The sequence below is a fragment of the Aptenodytes patagonicus genome, chromosome 1 (assembly GCF_965638725.1).
Source record: "Aptenodytes patagonicus chromosome 1, bAptPat1.pri.cur, whole genome shotgun sequence".
Lineage (NCBI taxonomy): Eukaryota > Metazoa > Chordata > Aves > Sphenisciformes > Spheniscidae > Aptenodytes > Aptenodytes patagonicus.
The window spans coordinates 158,461,967-158,489,596 of record NC_134949.1 but is presented as its reverse complement, the minus strand read 5'-3'; the positions used below and the strand labels follow the sequence as shown (position 1 = coordinate 158,489,596).

Sequence of the window (27,630 nt, the reverse complement as noted above, 5' to 3'; positions counted from 1 at the left end):
TGTAAATACTGAAGAACTACAGCAAGGAAAGATTAAGCCAACCTGCATCCTCGGCTTTAAAAGAAAAGCACAAAGCGACATAGGACTCCACGTCTTCCTGCCTGTGATCTCTTTCTGGCACACTGTTCACACACTTCTGCTAACTGACTCATGACGTGCCCCTGGAAATGCCACACATCCACACTTCTCACAAACGGCCTGTATATGGGTGATCATATATAGGTGATCGTACATGCGTACATTTTCTAAAGCTAACCATAGAACATATAAAGAGGCATAGAAAAGGGACATGAAAACATTGTTTCAGACAGTAATGCCTCACTTCAGAGTTCTTCTAAATAAGTTTGCTCTCTCAGCTCAGCTGATGCAACTTGATCGCATTCTTCCCACTTCCTTCAGAGTTGTGAGACATTGTATTAAAAAAAGCTGTCTCCGCTGTAATTCGAAGGTGTAACTGGAACATCTGTTGGCATGCCCAATGTGGCTTTAAACAAAGCTCAAGTATTAGCAATAGTTTAACTGCAACAGCTCTAGCCAAAAATATATTGAGGATTATTGATGGCTTGCTCAGCCTGCACTGAAGTCTATTCTGCCATGGTAAACCTCCAACTTTTACTCTTGTTAGTTTGAGTTCAGGTAAGTTACAAATCAAATGTACTAGCCTCACACATGCTGAGGTCTCTGAGTTTGTCTCCTCTCCCCAAGTCCCGAACATCCAAATTTCTCTTATCTATTCTCACATTAAAGTCACGTGAAGCCAGCCTCTTTTCTGGATGACTGGGTAAAGTTCCCCAGAGACAGCGAGCGTGCGTGTCAACAGGAAGAGTTTCAATAGCAGAACGATAAGGAAGTCTTCCTCTGGGGCTGGCACACTGTTCTCACGGTTCTTCCAAGAGAAAGGGACAAAAATTTTCAAGCTCAAAATTAAACCAAAAAAATATGCAGTTTCCCTTTTTCTGCACTCTTCCACTTCCTACTTCAACACAAACACGCACACACAAAACCAATTCTGGATTTTGTGATCTCGATTTCCAGTTTTCTGAAGTGCACAACATTCACTTAAGTGCTTAAAGTTAATACTTAGTCATGTCGGAGCACTCCGTAAGAACTGTATTTTGAAAACTGAGTTCTCCTCTTTGTTAAAAGACTTACAGTAGAAAGGCCCACAATATTGAAACCTAAATGCAATGCAAAGGAAGACATCATTTAGTATCACTAGAAAATGACTGCCTGCACAGTCTGTGCAGCAAATTAAAACTCACCACCATCACAATATTAGAAAGTGGGGCACAGAAGGAAGATAGAGGGAGAAGACATTTTACTGTAATTTCTTTCTTCAAACTGGAAAAAGGCCCTGAAAAACCACTGAGACTAGAACAAGGGATTAATTGACCAACCAACTATATTAATCATGTTACTGACTTGAGTAGTGGCTTACAAAAAAAAAAAAAAAAAAAAAAAGAACATGGTTTCTTCCCAATGCTGGCAGCAGCCAATGGCTGTTTAGATTCCTCTAGCACTGAGCAGTTGAGAAAGAAAACTTTGTCAAGCTTTCAAGCATAGCTAAAGACTCAGCTCTCTAGGCAGACATTTTATGTCAACAAATGTGCTCTGTTAGAGCTTCAGTTGCTCTTTAGATTCCTCCAAGACAAAAAATGTTCCCTCTGTGGCACTGTTTTGCCATCTACAATGAAGCTGAACAGTTTGCTCAGTATTTTTTTGGTTCTGCTACTACTGAAATGAAAAAAGAGAAAGCTCAGAATACTTGATACAGTCATGCACCATTTCCATATTCTCAACAACCAGAGCTGATGAGATCATTTAATTTGGACAAGAATTTCATCGTTTAATCTATCTGTATAGAAGGGGCATCTTCATCAATTGTATTTTCAAGAGGCGGCTCCGCTTCCCCCCCCCCCCCTTCATATTTGTGAAGTACCTGTATGCTAGAGAATTTAGAGAGGGTTTGTAGACAAAAGGTCAATATGCTCACCTTTAAAACCGTCAGTTTTCCACTTCCGCTAAGAAGAAACAGAATGTTTCTTAAGATGTCTGAGACCTTGACAACTTAAAATACACAAGCACTTTGTTTTGGAGCATAAGGCTTCCATTTGGAGCCACAGCGGCAGAATAATCAGTTCAAGTTTGCAATAGCTTTTGTCTTTATCCCTGCACTTCTAATATACATGGTCCGAATTTAACTGTGTGATGCACTTAACTTAGCACTAAGTACTTAAACCTAGCAAAGCTGATTTTAGCTATGGAAAAGTTATCATTAGGTATCTTGGACAAGTCTATTTTTTAAGACTATCAATTCTGAATACCTCACTGACTTGCTATCTTGTCCCCACGAATGCTGGGTTACTACAGTTTAAAAATGGACTACCGTGGCAGCACATGTAGCTTAGCTTGAGCTAGGCAGAGGGAACGCAACAGGATGGGAAAAGAGGAAGGAAAAACTCAAAACCGTATTCATCTTCCTTGTTCCTTCCAATGTTATACATTCCTGCCCTGCTAAGACACTGGCAATAAAAGGGAAGCAAGAAAAAAGGGTTCTCCTGCATATATGGCAGAGAAGAGCACTGCTTAGATGCTTGGGAGCATAACTGGTAAAAAACAAGAAAAACTTTGAAGATGTTTCTAGGAATAAACAAATATATACGTACCGTATACATTTCCTTAAGGTTTTGCCACCTTAAATTTTTTGAAGCATCTGGTATTTTTAATTGAATTTAGATACTTGGCCTTGTGTCATCTTTGCTTTTGAGTTATTTCCCCAGGTGCAATTTTCTGAAAAGCAGAGAATATACGACAGCCAGGCATTATTTCTACCTTTTGGAACAAAACTTGCTGCTCCTGTGCTCCTAAGTATTGGGTCACCAGCACACATCTGCCAACCTGAGCACATCAAGGAAGACTTTGTAATGTGTCAACAAATTTAGCTTGCTATCTTCTAGCAGCAACATATTTGATTTTATCAAGATGGCATGGTAGAATCATTTCCCAAACTATTTCAGAAAACAAACAAGCAAACAAAAAACTACCTCCAAAAAATAAACCCAATAAAAGCAGCTGAGCTTTCAATGCCGCAGCATTTGGCTTCAGGGAGCATGCTGAAAAGACTCGAGTACAGAAACAAAATACCTAAACTCTGAAAAGGGCAGTATGTCCAAACCAACAATCCACTTTGTTTCTGCCATATTCAGGAAAACACTCTCCAAAGAAGCTCATAGGTAAGCACGTCAAGAACAAAAACAGAGCAGCGATGTATGCCAAGAATGGAAAGCTTCTCCTGTTCTCCCTTAATAAGCTCTCTATACCAATACAGATGCTGGAATCTGAAAAACATTATCTCAAGCACTCCTATTAAGTTTTCTTTCTTCTGAAACAGCATTATTCCTTCAACATCCATAGATCATAGAATCATAGAGTCATTGAGGTTGGAAAAGACCTCTAAGATCATCGAGTCCAACCGTCAACCCAACACCACCATGCCCACTAAACCATGTCCCTAAGTGCCTCATCTACTCGTCTTTTAAATACTTCCAGGGATGGGGACTCCACCACTTCCCTGGGCAGCCTGTTCCAATGTTTCACCACTCTTTCAGTTAAGAAATTTTTCCTCACATCCAATCTAAACCTCCCCTGGCGCAACTTGAGGCCATTTCTTCTCGTCCTATCACTAGTTACTTGGGAGAAGAGACCGACACCCACCTCACTACAACCTCCTGTCAGGGAGTTGTAGAGAGCGATGAGGTCTCCCCTGAGCCTCCTTTTCTCCAGGCTAAACAACCCCAGTTCCCTCAGCCCCTCCTCATAAGACTTGTTCTCCAGACCCCTCACCAGCCTCGTTGCCCTTCTCTGGACACGCTCCAGCACCTCAACATCCTTCTTGTAGTGAGGGGCCCAAAACTGAACTCAGTAGTCGAGGTGCGGCCTCACCAGGGCCGAGTACAGGGGCACGATCACTTCCCTACTCCTGCTGGCCACACTATTGCTGATACAGGCCAGGATGCCATTGGCCTTCTTGGCCACCTGGGCACACTGCCGGCTCATGTTCAGCCGGCTGTCAACCAGCACCCCCAGGTCCTTCTCTGCCAGGCAGCTTTCCAGCCACTCTTCCCCAAGCCTGTAGCGCTGCATGGGGTTGTTGTGGCCCAAGTGCAGGACCCGGCACTTGTCCTTGTGGAACCTCATACAGTTGGCCTGGGCCCATCGATCCAGCCTGTCCAGGTCCCTCTGCAGAGCCTTCCTACCCTCGAGCAGATCAACACTCCCGCCCAACTTGGTGTCGTCTGCAAACTTACTGAGGGTGCACTCGATCCCCTCATCCAGATCATCGATAAAGATATTAAACAAGACCGGCCCCAGAACTGAGCCCTGGGGAACACCGCTCGTGACCAGCCGCCAACTGGATTGAACTCCATTCACCACAACTCTCTGGGCCCGGCCGTCCAGCCAGTTTTTGACCCAGTGCAGAGTACACCTGTCTAAGCCGTGAGCCACCAGCTTCTCTAGGAGAATGCTGTGGGAGACAGTGTCAAAGGCCTTGCTGAAGTCCAGGTAGACCACGTCCACAGCCTTTCCCTCATCCACTAGGTGGGTCACCTGGTCATAGAAGGAGATCAGGTTGGTCAAGCAGGACCTGCCTCTCATGAACCCATGCTGGCTAGGCCGGATCCCCTGGTTGTCCCGCTCATGCCTTGTGAGCGCCCTCAAGATGAACCGCTCAAGCAAAAACAGAAAAAGGAAAATGTGTGTACGCACACAGCTCCGATTCTCTATCACAATTTATGCTTAAAAAGCTCCTCATGCACAAAACCCAGCATATATGTAAAATATCAAGATGCCAGCAAGTTTATAATCAATATTTAAAGTAATTTTAATTAAAACAGAAATATAATACCACTCAATGTCAACTAAAACATGCAGAAATACTTAGAAGCACATTAACTTTTGTGCCTCTGCATGACGTTAAACTGAACAGAAACAGTTGCATTAAGTTGAATGTTGAGAAAGCAGTTCATTTTTTTGCAAGGTGTGCTTTTTGGGGGTGAGATGGGGATAAGGGCAGGGGTATGACTGCAATACCTCAAGAGGGATATATTGAAAAAATAATCCGTTTTAATATTAAAACAGTCGTAGTTAGAAAACGTCTATTCACATCAGAAACCAATTTTGTTACTACACAGCCAATGTGATAATTATGTGAAATTAACATAATGTTTGAAAGCAGAATATACAGTTACATTTGTATGTAATTCCTATATGTAGATATACTGTCTGTACCTCTCAGAATGGGAAGTTTCAATTCATTTTTGCCTTTTCAAATAGGAAAAAGCAATAACAATAACAAAAAAAGTGAAGTTCCGAGAACCGGTGTACCCAGTACATGACTATGGAGTTAATGTAAGTAAGTAGCTTAGTATTCTTGTGTACTTTTGTAGTAACCTAAAAACAATAAATGCTTTTTAGGCAATATATGCCAAGCATCAAATATGTTCTCTCCCCTATGTATACAGGTCACACAGCCTGAAAATAAGAAAAATACATTAAATTCATAAACATCTAATCAAGAAAATTGGTATTTTAAAAAAATGAGATTTCTTTTAAAACAGATGTGGCTAGAAACACTATTTCTCCAACAATCTCTCTATGCTTTAACTGTAGGTATTTATGTGTGCATAAACACACACAAACACTTTGCTCTCATGGAGAGACAGATTGCATTAGATTTCTAAACCAGGTCAAAAATAGCCATCTGTGAACAGATTTTGATGATCTGGAAAATGAGATTTTTAGATGACCTGTTCTTAATCTAAGCCCTGGCCTGCCAGCCTCTTTCCACGTGAAATGATCATCACATTAGAAGACTCAGGGAAAGCACTTCCGCAACAAAACAATACTGATGACCTGGGCCTTAGCAACAACCCCAGAGCAACTTGATACCACATCTAGGGCTGCTTCAGCAAGTAACCAGCAAGGAAACAAAGCACGCTACATTAATTACAACTTTTTAGACAAGAGCATCACGCGGAAACCCTCTTGGCTTAGGGGCAATAAGCAGCATCAACCTCAAATCCGTTGGCACTAAACTGAAGACCACCAGCAACTGATATCTCTGTGCCAAATACTATTTATACCTACTTAGACCTAGTATTTACAATAGAGTTTTACTGCCTTCATAGCCTAGTGACGGGAACATTTGGCATCCGTTAAAATCCCTTCTGCACAATCCACTTCATCAGTATACACGGTGCCATACTACTACACTTACCACCCTTTCCCCTCACATGACTAAACTTCTTCTATACCAGTCAGGAACCTTCATATTGATCTTCCTCTGCTCTGAAACCTGTTCTGAGACAGCAAATGACAGGCCTTTCTATCAGCTGTAACAATAGCTAAGCCTAATTAGCTGTAGCCCCCATGGCGGACAGACTCAAACCTATCACTCAGAATGACTGGTAGCCAAATTCCCTCTTTCCTATACGCGTGTGAACAGACATCCCAGTTCCCCTTTTGCAGCCCTGAAGGTCCAATAAACCATCCAAATATCTTGCCTTTACTGTTCTGGGCATAACAGAAGCAGCTGAGGATATTTTCACTGGAGAGCAATGAGAAGCTGCAGGCTGACAGCCTTACTTTTCTTGTAAGAGGCAACGAACACCGAGGAGGCTCAAAAGATCTTGTCATGATCTCAAGTACTTAAGTGCTCACAGCACAAGGGCTGTTAATCAAATCCCAGGGCTGAGAGGAAAGAGGTCTATACAGCAAGTTCCATGAGAGCTGCTTGCAAAATTAAGATTTTAGTTTGTACAAGAGAAGCAGCATAATTCTCCTCAACTCATTAATGTAACTGGTTGCATGCTACTTGCCAATATCATGGTCTAACAGTAGGAATCAGACTTCTCTGAAGATTCCCTTAGGATGGTAACTTAATCTCACAAAATAAAAAAATGTACAGTCCAGCTGCTTTTTAACAAGACTGAAGCTATTTTGTGTAAAAGGACACTTTGAAGAGATCATTTTAAAGTAGGATACTGCCAGGAAAAAGGTGTTCTCAAGGAGTTTTCGTCCAAATTCAGTTCTGCGGCACTCTGGGGTTAGCATTCCAAGTTTCTTTGATGTGACTTTCTTGTATTTCTGCAGAAAAACTGATGAACTAACCAAACTCTTTATCTGTGTTGACACAATGTTAGACTCCCCTCCCCATGTACTATTTTCTGATCCAGCTTATATTTTGAAGATGATACTTTGCATCAAGACACATCTCATGCAACTTCCCAGCTGCATTTGATATAGGCTTTTGAGGCTTTTTCCTACCAATTTCAGTAATGTAGGGACTGGCTACAGGTTTTTCTGTGCCTCTGAATTGTGACCTTCGTTTAGATTGGTGGCTTGTGCAGTTTTTGTAGTTTTTTTGTTGTTGTTTGAGGTGAGGGGTTTGGGGGGTTTTGTTTGGTTTGGTTTTTGGTTGTGTTTGTTTTTTAAAAAGAAAATCAGCTTCCTAAAGTTACAAAAAACCTTCTCTCAGCAACGTTTAAGCCACTGAACATCTGTTGTGGGAGCCATGAAGGAGAGGATTCATGCTGCAGGAGGGGCAGAGTAGCTGAGAGGAAGTAACTTTAAACAGGCTATTCCATCATGGAACTACGCTGGGCAAACAGCAAGCAATTTCATGCTGTTCTTCTAAAAATAGCTGAGACAGGAAATACAAGCAAATGATTTACAACATCAAACAAGACATGACCAAAATCCAACAACAATTCAACCGCTCCCTTTTGAGAGTTTTTGTACTTTAGGATAATTTAAGATAGTTGCCCTATAGTAAGGAGCCTAGTCATTGCTAAAGAACAAAAGTAACGTTCACAAAAACATCAGCATAAGCAAAAAGAAGTTTCTGTGAAAATAAGTATCTATTTTTACCTGCCTTCATTTATAGTATTCACACACAAAACCAAAAGTCAGGTGACCAAAAAAAAGACAATTTTTATCTATGTACATCCCATTTTTTAGTGTAGATCAAAAAGCTATAGCTGCGGGGGGGGGGGGGGGGGGGAACGGACACGGACCACAAGCAATGAAAAAGGAATGATGCCCTCTCTTCCAGGCCATTAATCACTTCTATCACAACAACTGACACTAAAAACTTTTACAGTAACATGAAAAAATACAAATCTGCCAAAGGTTATGTTTTGCTTAGATTAAAAACTAGTAACAAAAGGAGTGATTGCTGAAAAGTTGAAGCTTTACCGGCAATGTTAAGAAACCATAACTCTTTCCTCTAATGATTCTGTTGTCCACAATTGCTCTTGCTTTAGAATTACTTATTTAGAAATGTCTTCACTAACCAGAGTTTCACAGGATCAAGTTTAGATCAAGTTCAGTTTGGCCCTTTGGCCCCACAGTGTTCAAAACCAAAATAAAACCTAGCTGTTGAGAAACAGGGTGACTCAGAGCACAGCAGTTCAAGGCAAGCTTGAAAACCACCTAAGATTTAGGAATTAACTGAGCAAAGAGTGTCTTCCTCCATATTCAGAACCCTATTCCTATTACAAAATTAATCATCATGAGGGAGAGAAAAAGGTTTTGAAATCCCCCCAACTTGCTTTACTTCAGCCTTTCTTCAAAAACAGTGAAAATAGGTACTTTCCTACAAGATCAAATTAATTTTTCCATGTAAAGATCCAAACTCAGAAACATCCTCCTCCAAACTTGCAGTAATTAGCAGCTTCCCTTAAACCCAGTAACAGGCAAGACCACAACTACTTCAAACTTGACATGGTCTCGATATTTCATTAGTCCACATATTCCTCGTGTTCTTTCATACACAAAGAACATCGTATGTACTAAGGAACAATGTAAAAGGAAATCCTTTATTTAAAGAGAAGTGTGATCATAACCAGTTCTCAGACTATGTGCTTATAGATTGTTTTTGAGTGAAAACATTAATTTAAGGAAACTTAAAACTTTCTAGCTGCAGTCTTAGGTGGCTGACAAATGCTGTGTTGCAAACACACCTCTGTACTGAACAGAATGTTCAGATTAGGACATTATTGAAATGGTTCACATTTGTTTTGCTTTAGTTACTGGATCTTCATTGACAAAGCACTTTTTCCACTCGAGCGAAACAAAAATAAATCTCACTTGCTCATTCCTAAGGTTGGTGCCTTATATGATCTATAGGTGACTTTACCATGCTGGTGGACTTTAAAAACATTTTAAATTATTTCAAAGAAAGATTTATTTCACTGTTGAATAGCCTGTATTGCACAGATACACACTGACAACGCACAAGATTTTATGTAGGTGCTGCCAATTTCTTGTTCCCATTAATCAAACAAAACCAATAGCATCTCTCCTTACAACGTTTTAAGATGCTTAATAGTATTTGAGCTTGACTAAAAGTGATCACTTGCCAGTTTGCAGTGCTATGCAATTAAACTCTTATGACTGCAAATGAGCCAAGGATACACTGCAACTGATCTACAGATCTATTGATTTCTTTGCGGAAAGAGGACAACACGCCTCTACTCTGAAGCCCAGACTGCCTTAACTACTGCCACCACACAGTTTGCCACAAGAATTTCTAGAAGCAGCTAGTTACAGAACATCCACACACTGACAGAACTGGACCATCGCCATCCAAGATCTTAAACATTCAATTTGCCATGTCAGCGGGCTTACTAAAGAATTATTTATTTTTTTAAAAACACATCAGCACAGGATTCCTGACTCGTTGCTAAAATAAAATTTTCAATTAGAAAATATAGTTGAAGACAAACTGACCTAGGTATAGGGAGGAAAGGACAATGTCAGGTACCACTGTCTTCTGCATTTGCTCTTTGCAGACTTCTGAATGCTCTGACATTCTGAGCTGTCACCTCCACTCGGATCACTCTGCAAGCCCACCACCACAGTTCCACGAGGTCTAATGGGGCTCAGCAGAGAGACATGCTACAAGTCCTTTTGCCTGGACTGCATGAAGATGAAGTATATTGACATAAATTCAGGCAATAACTTATCTCCAAAGTGCAAGCATTTCTATGTAATTCTATCATCTGCTCCGTTTCTTAATTTCTTCTTGTTTTCAAAAGGACAGAAGTAGCTCTCCCACTCAAATGTTAAGTATACTTCAAGAAAAAGGGGTGTATTTTGGCATAACTTTATGAAAGTACCTTTTCTTTATAAATTAGAAGCAGCTAAAATCTCTCTCTTAAAACAAACTATGCCATCCCACCTGATACAAACAATACATAGAACATTCAGCTAATCTCTTAGTATTTTCAGATTCCAATCTGGCATTATTATTATATAGAAGTTATTTATTTATTTAAACAATTAGTGTTCTCCCTGGGTTCTTGTAAGGAATATTCCTTCCCCCTCTCCGATTAGCGCTTGTTCAACATCCTCTATCATTAAAGTGGTCCTTTAAAAGAGTCAATAGCAGTCAGACTGCTCAACTAGCAAGCTGAGCTATATCGGACAAGCTGTATTTCCATCCTCCCAAGGCACCTTTGCTGAGTCAAAAGTCACCAAAGATTTCTTCACAAGGAGAAAGAGGAAATTACGATGTTAGAGGAACACACCGATGGCCAGAAACAGTGTTTAGTAAGAGAAGTTTTAAGAACATCCTAAAATATTTTCAGACTTGTTGACAGCAGAGTAACAAAGGAACAGTTAGCTAGTATATGTGACAGGGAAAGTAAAGAAGTACTGAAGAAATGAAGAAACAATTTTGGATCTAAATAGGCCACTTCATTCTGGAGTGAGGGGAAAAAATAGAAATCAAAAATGTTAAAATTGTTTCAGTTTCATACAAATTGAGAAGTATTATTAAGCTTCTTTGCTTATGAGTTACAGTGTAATAGTAATAGTAATGTTTCCCCTTTCCCAACAGTGTCCATTCTTCACAGTGCTAAAGTCCATGCAAATCTAAAACATGTGCATATGAATAGACTTAAGCTTAAGTCTTTGAAAGCTTCCGAGTTACAAGCTGAGAGTGTACCAGATTATTTTTAAATATGAGCTGTAAGGTTCTACCCACAAATCTAGGGCACTATGTGGGACTGACTGATCAGTGTTGAGCAAAACAAACTGTAAAAAAACAAGCAAGAAATCCCCCATCCAAGTTCCCAGTCTCCTGAGCAGTGGCAGCTGGGGGAAGAATCTTTCAAGTAAATGAAGTTCACATGCACGAAGGAATACCTAAGCATTCACTTGTTCTTGCTTGACCTGAAGTCGCAGGGTCAGGTCCCCATCTCACAGCATACAAGCCAATTCACTTTGGCTAAAGATTTAACCTAACATACTCATCTCTGCACCAAAGAAGTAACTGCCAAAATACAGGGTCATGTTGTCTTCCAGAGGAAGCCAATGCAGTAGGAGCAAACAAACTTCAAAGAAACACAGGTCTGTTTTATTTCAGTGATTATTCTTATAGAAATGAGAGCAAGATTCAAAAATAAATTTTGTTTGTAGGTAGTCACCCACAGGCTGAGCATTTTTCAAAACTGCCAGTGATTTTTGGAAGCTGGGCATTCCCTACGAGCTGCTCATCCACACCCACAAAGTTCATCCAAAGTTGAATTTTTAATATGTCTGTTTAGACACTACATGCATCTGCCTCACACAGAATGAAAGGAAAACTAACAATCTGAACTAATAATGGTTGTGAATGTCTGATACCTGTAAGAATCAGCTGGAAGTTGGAGGCAGAACAAGACCACCACAAAAAGCTTCACAAAAAAGCCCCATTGTTTGAACTTTCTACAGATAATCTCGTTTTCTACCCCACTGGTCTGCACCTTTGCCTACTTCATGAGCATTTTCCTATCAAAACACTGTTAACAACTTACAAGATGGAAAATAAAGCTGTTCAAAAGAGCCAGAATCAAAGTTTAATGTGGAACATTAATTCATCTTTCCTTCTACTCAGGCTTTCATCTATGAACTATGACAGTGTTTATAACCATTTATTTCAGCAGCTTCCAATCCTCCACTCTGTCATAACCCTGACTCTCTCTCAAGGCACAAACCAGACATTGCTCCTGGGGATATTCATATGATTCAACATTCTGCACAGTTTAGGTGCCTGCATTAGCATCTACTGTTCATGCAGACTCCTGTGTAAGAGGATTTGGGGCACGAACATAACTGGTTTTCTGAATCATAATTTGAAAGAGTTCCTCTCGCCGTCCGTTGACTAGATAGGGAGCCTAGCCAGCTAACATCAATGTCCAGGTTAAGTGTTTACAACCACACAGTAGATATTTTCCACTCTCTCTTCCTACTTCTGATCTAGCAACCTCACATTTTCTGCATGGCTAGTCTTTCAGGCTGCTATTTCCCACAATGAACCATCACCCCTAAAATCTTCTGGTACCAAGATAAAAGAACTTAAGAGCCTTCATAACAACATATCCCACAATAGGGACTGGAAACTCTGCCACTGTCCTAATGTTGTTTGAAACCTCCATCAGATCTTGGCTCCAGCAAACATTTCCAGGTACAGATAATTCTGCAAGGAGAGTTTCTGCCCCAAATACTTCAAGTTTGAGTCAAGTAACATGATAAGAGGCCATCCATGTTAATGTTTTTTATTACCACTTTCTTTTTTTTAAATTTATATGTTTCACAAAGTTCAAGCTACTACCACAATTGCAATGTAGTTTTTGTTCCTAACAGCATAATGAAGGAAGCCCGTTTAAGCTAGATGTACTTCAGCACACTGAACTACTTGAAATTCACCTGCCTTATAGCAAATTCCTTGCTAGTACCAACAGTCCTGAATTTAATATGCTAATTTCAGTGGGACTCCAATAATGTATCAGTTACCATGACTATAAAATATTTTTCAATATAATGATGCTGCTGAACTCAAACAACAAGCTGGGGGGGGGGGGGGAAGCATGTAACTGGTAAGCAAGGCATCAACCTGCGGTGCAATTTATTTTTTAAAGAAGATTTCAAACAGTGACTGATCTGATCGCCCTAAGAGGGGGAACATCACATGAATCTTGGCCTGAGGAACAAACCTAACCAAGAAAGAATGACTCATTGTGCAGGCAATGTGATGAGGACCAAATGCTAGATTATCCAACTTCAGTAACTACAGGAAGAGAAAAAACATTTACTACTTCACTCCTCAGCACTGAGTATAGATAACACAGGCACAACAGTGCAGAAAAACAAGCAAGAGGCTCAGCATAGTCATTTATTTATAAGCGGTGATCAAAACCACAGAGTTCAGAAGTTAGTGTAGCTGTGTGCACCTAAAACACGTCACTGGTATAAGCAGCTGAGATTTTGAAGGAACATCTAAACCAAAAACACAATACTCCCCTGTAATTTCTATAAATGCCCATATAATTAAAATCCGTATTTACAGGGAAATGTATAACTTTCCATGAAATGTCTGCAATCCAGCTGTTGGTTTTTTATGCAAAGTATAAAGCAGGGTATTAGAAATGGAAAGTGACCTACTTTCCTTTTCTAAACTATGCAAAGCGTTAATATAATGAAACTCAATCAATGTTAGTTTTCTTTTATTCTTCTAGTTTCAGTTTACAAGTTAGTCTTATCAGCTGCAGAAGAGGGGGTGAGCAAGACATACTGTCTGTAAAGCATTCTGGAAAAGTTAAGTATTTTGCATACTTACCACTAGTGACAAAGCAGAATTCATTTACCTATGCAGAAGTGAGGGAATTAAAAAACATGAACAAGAGGGACAACTGGCAACTGTTCTGAAATACATTCGCAAAGTTTTATTTTTATAAGCACGTTCAGTTACACAAATCTGTCTAACACAGCACAAACCTGCTCTGACTGCTTCAGTAGCAGAGGTCCAACTGTAGTGAGAGCTGTACAAACACAAAGACATTCTCTTTCTTGAATGCTTAAGCCTACACAAACGTTCATAGATGATAAGGAAGGATTAAGCTTTAAAAAGGGAAGGGCAGGTGAAGAATATTTGACAGGATGGAGGTATAAAGGCACAGCATTCCCAAAGATAATGGAGTACAAAATATATATAGAAATGTGATGTTAATCTTAATTAAGAAGTCTTATACTGAAAACTTTTCCTAATCAAACCAGTACTAAGGCTGACACAGTTAGTGACAATGGTTTGCTTTAATGACACACAGGCAACGGAGCTTATTCCTCAGCCCAATGACCAATAGGGACAACACACCCAAGTTTAAACTCACAGCTTTGAGTCCACAGTTATGTGCTGCTTCAGTCTGCTTCAGACTGCTACTTCAGTCACCAAAAGCCCAAAATACACAAAACCTTGGTCAACCCTGTCCTCAGCAGTTTACAGAACACATCAAGCAGGCAAACAGTGATAACTTACCCACCCACACATCAACTTATAGTTCATTTTAAGAGCCCAACAGAAGTGATATAATACACATCATCTTTTTCTTGCAGATACAGCATGTACTGGTTTTATCACAAATTTAAAAATAAGTGAAGCTATGGTATCACATGCAGCCAGTGTCAATAAGTATCTATAGGCCAAGCTATACCTGCGTAATATCCACTTGTCTTCAAATAATTTCCTGAAACCCCTGTGCAAATTCATGGCTTACAAAAGAACAGCAGACTGGAGTCAGGGAACGCTTCTGATAATCATGAGTAAAATAAAGTTGATTTCTGGGTTGTATCACACACTTTCACTGACTGTAAGAAAGTTCCTCACTGACATTTACAATAAGCAGCTGCAAAATTTAAAGCATGTAAATAGACATGCCTATTCAAAGACTATTTGTTGGATAAAAAGATGCCCATCTTTACCTTTTAGGGTAGAACACAAGTTACATACAGTAGATGCACACAAATCCATGTGCATGCTGAAGTCATTACTTTTAATGCTGGGGGATGGGGATGAATACACCAGACATTTGTCTACCAAAAAAGACCAATGCTTCTTTACAAAAATCACCCAAGAATGGAAAGTCATTCAGCTTCAATTAACCCCTTACTCATTCCATGTAGTTTCAGAAATGGTCCATTTGTTTTTACAAAGCAATACCACACAGCAGAGCTATTCTGTGCAAGGAGTTTGCATTCCCATGCAAGAAGTTAGCTCTTTTGGTTGAAGATCTGGATTCCATCCCAGTTCTGCTGCAGACTCCATCTGTGATTGCGCATAGTAAGTCAGACAGCTAACTTCTGTAGTTGAACTGCCTCCCTCTCTAGCACTTCATATGCAAAATGCAACTTCAGATCCCTCAGACGAAAGACCGCACTGTAATATTGCATTACAGTACGTACTAATGCAACTGCATGAGATGTTGCAGAAACTGCATTTGAGGGCTAGCTACAAAAAGGCCAGCAAAGCCAACCCAGCCTGACCAACACGCCTTACACCAAAGGACTCTCTTGCGCAGCAAGTAAAGACCAACATCTTCTTGGTCTGGGAAGCCTCTTGCCTAGTTACGTAACAGCACAAGTAGGAGGGAATCAAACACAAACCAGGATTTACCAACACAGAGCAGGAGAAGACAAAGCACCTGGTCCTTTTAAGAAAATGTAAGGCAGACAAACAGCTCCCAGTAACCATGACAGGAAATAGCTTATTGTTAGCAGTTTATACTTCCAGCAGTACTGTCACATACATAAAGAGAGAGAAAAAATGGCTCCCAAAGGCTTTATTGTGGAAAGAATACCAATTCAGGCATGGAAAAGGTACTATAACAGCTGCAAAGCAACCTGGCAAAAAAGTGCTTCGTGACAGAAATTACCTTGATAGGAAAGACACCCTTCATGGGAAGCTGCCTGAAGTACACTGTACCAGAATAGAGGGGCAGAGGAACTCCAAGTGGTAAGAAGGTAGGCACACGGAACAGAAGTGCAGAGTAACACAGACAGAAGCCCAAGAACAGTTCCCACCAAGGCTTGAGTTCACCTCTACATATTCCAGCACTGTTACATCCCAAATAACCATGCCATAACCACCACCCTGCTGCCAGCTATAGATTTATGAGATCTGAAGAAAGACACTACCTTCCCAGAGGATGAACCATTTGTGAATATGAATGATAATCTTCAGCACAGGAAAGCATCTGTTCTGACTTATGCACATCTTTTGAAATACTTAACTAGTGGGGGCTTCTGCAAAAGAAACTACTTGTTTCTTATCTCCAGCTCTAACCTGTTCTGAAATTAAACTACTCCCATTGAAAATTCAGAAATGAAGCAGTGGATACGCCTGCAAATGGGAAAACAAATCCAAGTTTGCTATTCAACCAAAGAAATTGCCTACAAAGATAAGCAAAAATATCACTCTTTAAGAGAAATATCTACTTAGGTGACAACATTCTGGGTCACTGTTATTTGCTTATTTCCTGAGAGTTGTCATAGTCATTAATCAGAGCTTCTCTCCTTTGAAACCAGATATAATAGAACAGGTTTCTGTAGTAGTATGTTCTTAGCACATATAGGATATTCCCTCCAGAGAAAGACAGCAAATAGTATTTAATAGCATAAAATTGGTAGAAAAGCTCAAAGGCAAGTATTATAACTAATTTTTAATATTAACTGAATTGCAAGTTAATGTCTCTTACTTTCTGGAATTTCAACACGCTCATTCTGCTCCAAAAGACAAAAAAGGTAAGAGGGGGTGTTTAAGTAGGCAGTGGTAATCTCCTCACTTGTTTCAGTAACGCTGTAGTTTCACAGCCACTTGAATCCACCACAAGCCAGCTGACTGCTCATTGCCCATCTTCCCACACGTGGCGCAACCACACACGTTCATGTGCTACACGAATCCCTTTTGCAGAACAGATCAAATAGGGCCAGAACAGACCTTGTGCAGCCATTAGCTCTGGCACAGAAGAGGTTCCTAATGGATTCACACCGCAGACATTTGCCTTGTCGCAAGAGATGGGGCAGCAATGAGAGCAAACAGGACAGAACATAAAGAGCTTGTGCAACCACACGGTATTAGACATGCATTTCAAACAGGTGCATGAGATGCATGCTCTTGAAAGAGATTTGAGGCTACAGTCTCACAATTATTTGGAATACAGGCTCACTTTTCCAAGGCCACTCTTACGAGCATTGTTCTATAATGCCATCATCTAAGGACTCACCCAAAAGCAGCAAAGCCTCTGACAAAAAGCCACTCTACCTACAAGATCCAATTCAATCAGTGATCATTCTTTCTTCAACTCTGCACTCCCTGACCACCACTTAATGCTCTCTGCTGGTTAGTCCCCTCCACTCACTTTACTGTTGAGCCCCTCTTACTTCAAATAACTATTCATCCAGCAAAGGTTTCCAGACCTAACAAGATATTTCCCTTTCATTTAGACAGAAAGCAGTGAAGAAAGCCAATCTATGTAAAACAGTACTAAATCTTGTCTATTCTTCAATGCTTGAGCTCAAATAAACTGATTTAAACTTGGTTTTTCAAGGCGTTCTTTGACAGTCAACTTGTCTACTTTCATTTATCCTTCCCTTTAATTCAGATGAATCACCGCTGTAATTGAAGCTTTATTGTACAGCATCTCTTTCATGAGGTCCCTTGCTCCTTACCAACATGAAGTCTAAAATACAATCAAGAAACCCACAAGGTAATCATCCGCTGGCCACATCAAGTGCATCCATACCCTACTCACTGTCAGTAACATTTATTCTCCATCTAATAATTAAATATTTTCCCCAAAATAATATTTCCTGTAAGTTTCTTGGTGCACATGTTGCACCTAATTCTGTACAAATGCATACTGTCAACTGAAGAGGCTGTGTCACTGGCTTTCCATCTCCAATGCTTTCCCTAAGGTCAAATATAGCTAGCTATTGCCTCTGCTTGATCAGCAGACTGACGTTTGGCATGGTGGGGCCATGAGTTAGTTTTTACATTATGTCACCAGGTTCAGTCAACTCCCCAGCTGCCTGCCAACCACTGCACTCAGAGGGCAGAAGCAGCAGATTACAACCCCTCTACAAGACAATACATAGTTACAGCAAGTGAAGCGTGCCCTGTTGACACAGATCTCTCCAGCTATATTCAAATCCAGCTATGGAGGAGACATACCAGGATCACTGCATTACCAAGCAAACTCATTACAGTTCCTACCGTAAAACCGCATTTCCCCTCCTAAATGGTGCATTTATTCACTCTGATACACATGCAAGCTGAAGGTAAGCAGACCTATTAGACTTTATTTAAAATACTGTCTTGAGATTATTCACAACAGCTGTTTCCTCTTCAAGCTAGAGGAAAACAGATGGCAACATAACAAGAGCTAGATAATTTTTAAAGATTAACCCTAAAACATGACACTTGTACATGATTTCTTCCACTCATGCATCTCCAAATGGGATAGTAAAAAAAAAAAAAAAAAAAAAAAAATCGATGCCAAATGTTATTTTGCTAGTAGAATATATAACAGCTTGATAGCATAATTAACATATTAAAAACAAGGGCAGAACAAAGAATAAATCAAATTGCACAGAAAAACTACAGGTTGCATAGAACCCTAGATCACAAAGCTGTTACTGTAGATTCCCTACAAAAACACTTGGAACATAGTTTATCATCTCCTCTCTCAAACACCTATAAAGCCTGACAGCATCAAGATAGTGCAATTACAGGTGTGGAGAATAGGGGTGTATTCTTTTTAATATTCATTAGCAACTTCAATCAAGATTCATAGGGGTGGAAAATAGCAAGAAAAATATTTTAAGTCATACTAATTATCCCTGTGAACATAATGAGGGGATTTTATTTGTGTTGGTCTGGCATCAACTGCAGCCCACCAACTGCATTTCATGCACATTCCATACACTTCAGAGTAGAATTTAGGAAACTACAAATATGTCACTATAACATTTTAAACACAGGTTGAGGTAGACCATGTATTAGTGAGCTACCGCATGTTGAACCAACTGTTTAAAAGTTTCCAAAAATTCCTACCAAAACAGCAGTATTTTTGGACAGGCAGCAATGAATACTCAATTGGTTGTTCCTTCTACAGAACCAATTTAGAGCAGAAGGAAACATTTTGGACAGAAACGAAAGCTATGCTTCTGACTACCTACTTTAAGGAAAACACAAAGTTTAGGGTAGGTTAAGAGTTAATCTTTTTTTCTGATATGCTTAGGGCTGAAATGCGGTATGCAGCAGACCCCTGAACTACCAGCCCAGGTTTCAGGATCTACTAATGTCTATTAGACTCACATTTAGAGTAGTGAAGAAAACAATGCGACACTTCACTGTTTTTCTGGGCAGACTCTTTCCTGGAAGTAACTAATCGGTTTGGTATACACTGAAGAACTTGCAACGTGCATCTTTTTTTCCAGGCAGAAGAATTTATTTTAAAAAACAACAAAGTAGTCTCTGCCAATCCAAACATCTTTCCAAACCCCACTGAAGACCGCAGAGAAATACTCCCACTTCTATTCTCCTACTCCATTAATATGCCAGGTATAAGCTTCTACCACCTATTCTATCAACATTTCTAAATAACCAGAAATTAAATAACCAGAGCAGTTAGACACCACCTTTACAACGACAGCAAAATTGGTCCAAAAGAAAACTTACATTGTATGTGCGTGTATCTATTCATCCCCCCAAAAAAACCCCAACCAAAACCAAACCACGTGCATAAGTTGTGCCAGATGGCTAGCATATTTAGAAACAGAGATGGTCCTAAACTCATCGCTGGATAAACTCAACCATATCACTGACAGCATAACCCAGGCTATGGTCCCTGTGATTCTTCCACCTATAATGTTTAATTGTAGTAATTTGTAGCCAATGTGCCTCAAAACTGCAGAGCTTGTCATCAGTAAAGTATATATACACAGTGAAACACTATTCTCCATAATAATATATAGCAAATCTATATAGCATATAATAATAAAATATACTACACATAATATCATGATTACCTGTATAATCTATATTGTGATAATTATGTGATTATGATACATTATATGTTATATTGTATACCTGTATGTTATATAGAAATATATGAAAACCCTACACAACATTCAAGCAACTTTTAACTTTGAAACTCTGTTCAGCTGACATTTTAAAAACTTTCATTTCATTTCTGACAGTACTTATTCTGCTGTTTTCTGATGCAGCTTTATCCGAGTTACAGAATAGAAGGTTTTTCTTCTACAAGCATAATCAAGTATCACACAATGTGAATCTTTAACTAGACCATAAGTACATCTCAAGTGTCTGGAATAGTGAAATTGTTTGGAGTATTAAAAACCCAAGCAGTAAAGAGAAAAATTACAGAAACAAAGATGTTTCCTTCCACGCCATCTTGTCTTTCTGACCTCCATTCTAAGGGTAGAATAAGACTGGATTTGCAACTTGAATGACACATTATTCAGCGTATTTGTGATCTCAGTGAAGTCTCAGACATGCTCATGTACTCTCTAGCTGTGACTGTATGAATCAACTTCCTCTATTTATGGAAAGTGGGTATTAAATTAACTCTTGCCTTGACATTTATCATCTACAAGCTTCATTCTCAAATTCACAGGATATCCTCTGTCCAGCACAGTCCGCCATTCCAACTAAGTTGTGTAACTCCTGCTGGCATGGAGAACCAAAGTTGACGCATGTGCACACTGCGGAGGAAAAAACCCTCACAAATCGTTATTCTCCTGCGAACCATAAAACTCAAGTGGTGTTGAGACTGCCATTGCCCATTATCTAGACTCACACCCAAACCTGTTTAAATGGTACCTCTTCCATTAGTTTGCTCCCTTTTGTAAAGGCAAATTTGTCTTGTAGATTAGAAGCTTTATTTCTAATCCTGAAATTAATCTAATCCTGACAGACCCTGCCTTGTTTTCTTCAGGAATCAGAGGTAATAAATGCTGTCAGTCAAGCTTACATTCAAAAGGAAAGAGGTGCGGCACATGTACAGCTGATAACTGCAAAATAACCTAAAATAAATCTGCCAAGGAATCCAATTACATCATTGAGCTTTAACCAGTTACACTGTACTGCAGGAACGAGAAGGACACCCATTTAACGACAAGCTTCCTTCCTCATACCTTTGCTCCCCTGACAGATCTCCATTAAAAATGCGTTATGACAATCTCCTATATCATATGGGTTATCCAAGATAAAATCCTCCCACTTGTTATCATTATGAGGTGCAAATTGCCAACAGCTCACACCCAGCGGAAGATGTCTACTGAATAGATAGTACAGCTCTGTGGTCTTCCCAGCAGGGAGGAAAAAGCCACTTAACCAGATAAGCATGTCCTTTCAACTTCTCTCCACTTTCACCTCCTTGCTGTACCCTTCAGCTCAAAGGAGTACCTAATCTAACCTAGACAGTGCCAGAAACAGCACTGCACTTAAGTAAAAGAGCTCACATGAAACCCCAGTACTAACATTAAAGCCATGCTATAAAGGAACGTTCAATAACTTACTGTACACTGCTTCTTGGTTTAGGGACATCCTCTACCACTTTCTTTACATGACAGTCATGAAAACCTTTCCTCCTGCCCACCTCGCAACTGCTGTCTCCTTACATCTTTGCTTAGCTTGATTCCCTGTCATCTCCCTGCTCTTACACAAGCAAGATACCCTTAAACATACAGGAATGCTTGCTGTCCTGCAGCAAGGAATTACTAAACTTAAACAGTGCAGGTTTTATGTGTGTCTTAATACACACTTAATATGTGTGTTCACTTAATAAGTGAATCTTCCATGATACTCATTCAGACTACAATTCAAAATATTTGCATGAGTTATCATTCACCTTTCTGAAAAAAGATTAACACCGATAACTCCTTCTAGCTCTTAACCAGGTAGAATTACAGAGGAAGATTGAGGCACCACATGCCTATCTATAAAACACTGGTCATTACTCTTCCTTCTGTGGAAGCATCACATTGCAAGTACTGCTGTCATGAGACACACCACCATCTTTCAAAGCAGCGGGAAACTCGAATGCAAACAGAACCCTTTCATCTCAAGTCCGGGTCTGCAGGGAGAACCACTGGTTGAGCTCAGAAGCTGATTTTTACACAACCCTTCTGCCTGTTGCAAAAACTCCTTCAATACAGCTCCCACAGAAATAGCACAGAGAAGTCTAAAAAATCCTTCTGGGGAAGGAGGGAAGAGACAGGAAACAAAGGAACATTACACTAATAGTTCTCTTCTGCTAATCAACAGAATAGTGCTGACATGATGTAAGGGCAGGCTTGCCACAGCCTGGAGAGAAGTAAGAACATACACCAGAAACTTTGCAAAAATCGGACATGGTTTTCAAACCACAGAAAAAGGGAAGAAGGATAAATCACTAAAAAAAGGTCATAGAATGCGAGCAAGATACTAGCCAAAATACATGGATGAATAAAGGGACAACACACAGCTGCAAAAGGTTAAAGAGGCTTCAAGAGAATTAATTTTCTTTCCATCCCAACAGTCCAATTAGCAATCATTGTTACATACTGTAGCAATAGCTACCTAATACCTAGCGCCTCCCACACACTCCTCTTATCCACAAAAGAGCTGTGGAAATACTCTCCTTCCAATGTAAGTCACAGTGACTTCAAGAATCACAACGGGGGGGGGTTGGCTCCCCTAGCATACAGGATGCATTTTATTGCCACAGTTAGTGTTACAAAACACGCAGCCCTATTTTCTGTTATTGCATCTGCACTTCCTCTTTTCACCCTTTAGGATTCCCACAATGGCTACCCCAGGATCAGGAACTGCAGAAGATTTTACGAGATAAAGGCTAGCCCAGACAAGATCTTACCAAAACATCAGTGGTGCCAAGGGCCCTGAGCACAACCTGTCCCCCACCCCTCAGAGCTCTGAATGCCTCAGCTCAAGGCCAGCTGTGACATGGTGCAGCTGTGTAAGCTCAGATCAGGCTGCAGGGAAGAGAGCTGTGTGAGAAAGCACTGGAGGAAGCCACACTGGGCACCTTTCTCCACTTAGGAGCTGCATTCCAGCTCAGACACTCGCCCTTCAACCTTGCCAGAGCTATGTAGCAGGTTTGTCTGTGTCTTGCCTTACCGATCTTGACCCTGAACTGCTGATTTAATTTCCTCGTGCTACCTTGGACTTATCCATCACTACAGACTCGTCTGGTGATCACCAGGCTCTTGGCTGACCCTGGTTAACATCATGGACCTGCTCTACTCTTCTTGTTTGGCTACCATAGGACTCCCTGCTTTCCTGGCAAGATCACTGCCCTGCCTGCTTTTCTGTCACACTCAGCTTCCAGCTTGCCCTTCTTTACCAAGTAATCCACTTTGTGCTCCATGACAAGTGGAATAGGATGGCCTCACGGCTTAACAAAGCCGCATTAAATTAATCTTTTGTTCATTCAGTTCTGCTCTAAACATTAGTAAAACGCCCCTCTAGACCAGCAGGGCACCGGGGAGTTCTGTTACTAAGGTCACAAGGACCACCGGAGTATTTAAGCAATCATTGCTATCCAGAACAGGGCTACACTTGTCAAGGCTAAGCAAAAGGTTATATTTGAAACATAAGTGACCAGCAGCTCTTCAGAAAGGTAAGCACCTAGAATACAAAATGGGATTTATTATTAAGGCTACAGCAGACTTCTCTACATTGTTTATACTCCAAGCAACTAGAACTGAAGTTGCAGTATATGTTGTACACTTGCACATCTACACCAGGACTGGGACCTTTACACGGTAGTGCAATGCTAAAAATTCCATTACTATCAGCTTACAGAAAGGCAAAAACTGCTGTTAAACCCTGCAGAAGAACAGGAAGAGTCTGAACAAGCTCTGCTGGGGAGGGGCAGGGGGAAGAGGGTTACATAGGGGGAAGAAAAGGGAAAGCAACAATTTAGTACCAGTTTCTTAATAATAGCTTCCTCCCTAGTTTCTATTCTCCAGACCCAAATAGTCACTAAAACTGTTTTCCGCTAAACTCCTGCTCCCATCAAGTGTTTCAGCTATAGCAGCTAACATTGACTCAGGAGAAGTTGGCTTGTCCTGCAGATATCCAGACGTCAAAACTAAGTATTAGGCAGCCCTTGGCTTTAGAATAGGAACTTAAACGATGTCCCCAAAAAATCCCAGAAAATAGAAATCGGTGTCTTTTCCAATCCTTGTGAGAGCTATTTGCTCTGGTATTGCATTTCATTTCCCCAGTACTGGATATGCCAGGCGGGACTTTCATTGCAAGAGCCCTACTGTGTCCAGGAGGACGCAGAAGGCATTTGATTCAAAGTACAGATTGACAAGAACAGGATCTTGAAAGGAAGGAAACAAGACTTGGCTAGGCAGGGAAACAGAATCCTGCTTGTCCTCCCCTGTCCCTTCCCCTAGCAGGGCTCTCTCACCACCCTGGGCACTGCTTAACCAAAGCCAGTCGATTCCACCTCTACATACAGCTGGGGGGGTTGCCTATGAGGCACCTGCCCTGTATGTCTCAGCAGGGGGAAGGCACATCGTGAATAAAGTAAGCAGGAAGAAAGAGGACTGCCACAGTGGAATAACAGTGCCCAGTGTGCTATTCAGATCTCAGATCCTCACCGCTTCTACGAAATTGCCTTCCAGAAAAACCCAGAATTAGACTCAAATTGGCATCATGACTGGTAGATACCGTTTTCCTACCCTGTCCCCCACTTAAGAGTCACCCCTGCCTCGGAAAAGGCTGGAAGATAACTCAAAGAATTCCACTGTACAGTAAGGAACACAGTGGAAGAGCCCATCAACAGTGCTAGAGCAGGTTTTGAACTGATGTGCAGGAAGCCATGTATTCCACTATAGGAACAGAGTACAGAATAATGGCTCATTATGCCAAGTACCACCCATCCCATGGACTGAAAGCGACACAGTGTTTTCCTTTTATAAGTATATATTCCTGTAGTGGCAGGAATTTTGTGCCCACAAAGGAATCTGATCAAGGTTACAATGGACAACCCTCATGATGGTAACCCTCAACTTCAAGTGTTTGACTCTGGAAGCTCACCGGTGCTTAGCGGATGCAGGGGTAGACAATGCAAGCCTTCTAGACACTGGTTCCAGCTGCCAGGCACGTGAATGAAGACAGATGTCTGATACCATAGTGTCACAGTGAGTGACACTATGACAGTGAGTGAGTATCCAGGCTGTCTTACAGGCAGAACAGCAGCTATGCATTTCAGTGACTTTCCTAAATCAGGCTGTCTTTCAAATAATTAGTATAAAAACCTCATTTATCATTAAGGTTAATTAGGCAATTAATGAACTGAAAAAAATTACACCTGAGAAGACTGTAAAATGAACTAAGTGGGCCAGGTCAAATTTACTGTCTAGTGTCTTGAAGGTTTGGGGCTGAACCATCCAATCTGGATTATTACAAGAGTACAAACCAACAGCAATATCATTACACTGTCTACAGCTAAGCTGTAACTGCTGATATGATTCTGAAGCCTGGGCATAACTAAAGACCTTTTAAAGGCACCACTAATACCACAGAAGACTTCCAGCAGCATCCTCTTGAGTTAGTTTTAATTTACAAAAGCCTCAACCTCCTCCCCTTTCTCCCCCAGCAGCTCTCAGTCACAGCCCTACAACAGAATTCACATTACCCCCATCAACAGCCAAGTAACTGTTCCACTCCTCAAAGAAATACTGAAGCATACTCTTGATAAGCTATTTTGGTCCAAGAATTTTACTTTAATGTCTGTTAAAAAAAATCTTAAAATCCTGATTAAAATAAAGCCAACCCATTGGCTCAAAATGATGTTTTGAAGCTTTATATTGTCCTCACCTTCACCGTATGCTGCCCTATTCTAGTGTTACTCTCATGTTCTCCAGAGAAAGCTATCATTCAACAAACAGAAAGCACTGCAAAGCAAAAAATCTAGCACACATTGGTTGGGCTACGGCTCATCCTTCCCACACCATGCTCCCCCTGCAGCTATGAAGGCTCAGCATTCCAGCACAGTTGGTTTCAGGTGTACCACAGGGGACAGAGAAGCAACAAACACCTTGTCAGGCGCTACTGGCCAACACAAACAGACTGGTTCTCCTCTTAAAGGATGTCTGCAGCATGTGAGCTGCATGGACCCCACGTGTGATTTTCTAGATGTGTTCACTGTAAAGCACTCTTTCCTCCCTGCCGTGCCCAGCCTCGTTCACTACACAAATTCTAACTTTGAGGAAAAACTATTCAGAGGGTAAGACACCAAAAAAAAGAAGTGTGCATCCATGTCCAAAACAATGACAAGAAGAAATATCAAATAAATGCATGACACCTGCACTGGACCAAAATGCTCCATCGTGCTTTGCTGCTGTCCAAGCCCAGCCTGCCCTAACACAAACATCCCCAATTCTGTCTCCCGCAGCCTGATACCCTAGAAGATATGTACGCTGCAAAATACATTATCATTTTCGTCATGACACCAGAGACTACCAAATGCTTTACCTAGGATACAACAAAAGCACTGATACATCACTACCACTGCTTCCTCCAAAAGCACAAAGGGAACCAAATTCACACCTTTAAAGCACGGCTACAAGGTTCCTGCCTTGCAACTGACTCCATACTCTGAAGGGAGCATGTGGAAGCTCCTGTCCTGGTCTCACATGCTGAGTTCTGGAGAGCAACATGGGATCAGACCTAGTCCTGTACACAGTATTTCCTCCAGGCAAGTCACCTCAAGTATTTGAGGTTTTTCAGATCACATTCTGAAGCACCTAGTTAACCCCATGCAGTACAAGAGGAGTTTTGGCATACCTGCAGGCTGGCACTAATTCACAGACATGTAAGCTCTTACTTGGTTCTAAGCCCTTCTTGGATAAGATATTCATGCATCACCCCATTTCATTCTGCTACTGTGCATGGTCAGCTAAGCACAGTATTTGCTCCTACGTGGTTCCCAATGCAGCGTGAATGGTACTGCTGAAGTAGGGACCCCACCTTACAAGCATTTGGTACTTTTGGTTACTGCCAAAATCAAACAGCCACCATACAAAAAAAAAAAAAAGACATGGAGTTTGACATGGTACAACTATACCTGAGTAAGATTTCATAGGATTAGGAGAAAAATACACTTTCAATTCCAGAGACTGACTTTCCACAAAAAAGTAAAGCCCATATTCAAGAGCATGAAGTACAAGTTACCCACAGGACTAGATTACCAATTCCCATTACCAGAAGCAGGGCATCAGCACACCAAATATTTGCAGGTGTTATCACGAAACTCTAACAATGACAACATATACAACATTTCCCGCTAGACTATTACAGAGATCAGTTACATTTAATACTGGAGCTGACTTTAAAAGTCATTCAGTTAATATTTCTTTACTGTCAAACCCACAACTTTCTGGAACACTGTCACAGAAGCAGGTGTCAAAACACACTAATAATCAGCCTGTTAGAGCTTCACTTCTACTGAAGTTATTTTGCTCTATCGCAACATCCCAAATTCCCCCAGGCACTTTTTATTCCCTGTTGAAAACTTCTGCCTCACCACTCAAAACAGACAGTTGGGAGTATTGGTCTGAATAAAAATTACCTTTCTGTTTTACCTCTCTCTCAGGCAATTTTGCTTAGTAGGCCTAAAAAATAAAAAGCTACAGGGGAGTAGGGAGAGAATAAGTATACCACTTACTTACACTGTCTTGAAATCTAGTTCCTCCCAACCCTAACAAGCA

The 27,630-nt window shown here is 40.7% G+C and overlaps 1 protein-coding gene across 4 annotated transcripts in view; it reads right to left on the bottom strand.

Moving 5' to 3' along the window:
* Window positions 1-27,630, bottom strand: part of RASA3 (RAS p21 protein activator 3) — a 140,491-nt gene that overhangs the window by 100,488 nt on the left and 12,373 nt on the right. Inside the window, exon 1 of one of the 4 annotated variants that reach the window (XM_076360395.1) lies at window positions 13,664-13,670. The exons of 2 other annotated variants lie outside the window; for them this stretch is intronic. The gene's annotated coding sequence lies outside the window, so the exon portion shown is untranslated. Of the gene's footprint in view, window positions 1-2,666; window positions 2,701-13,663; window positions 13,671-27,630 lie in introns of those variants that run through there. One more of the 4 variants, XM_076360374.1, reaches the window with a different exon arrangement.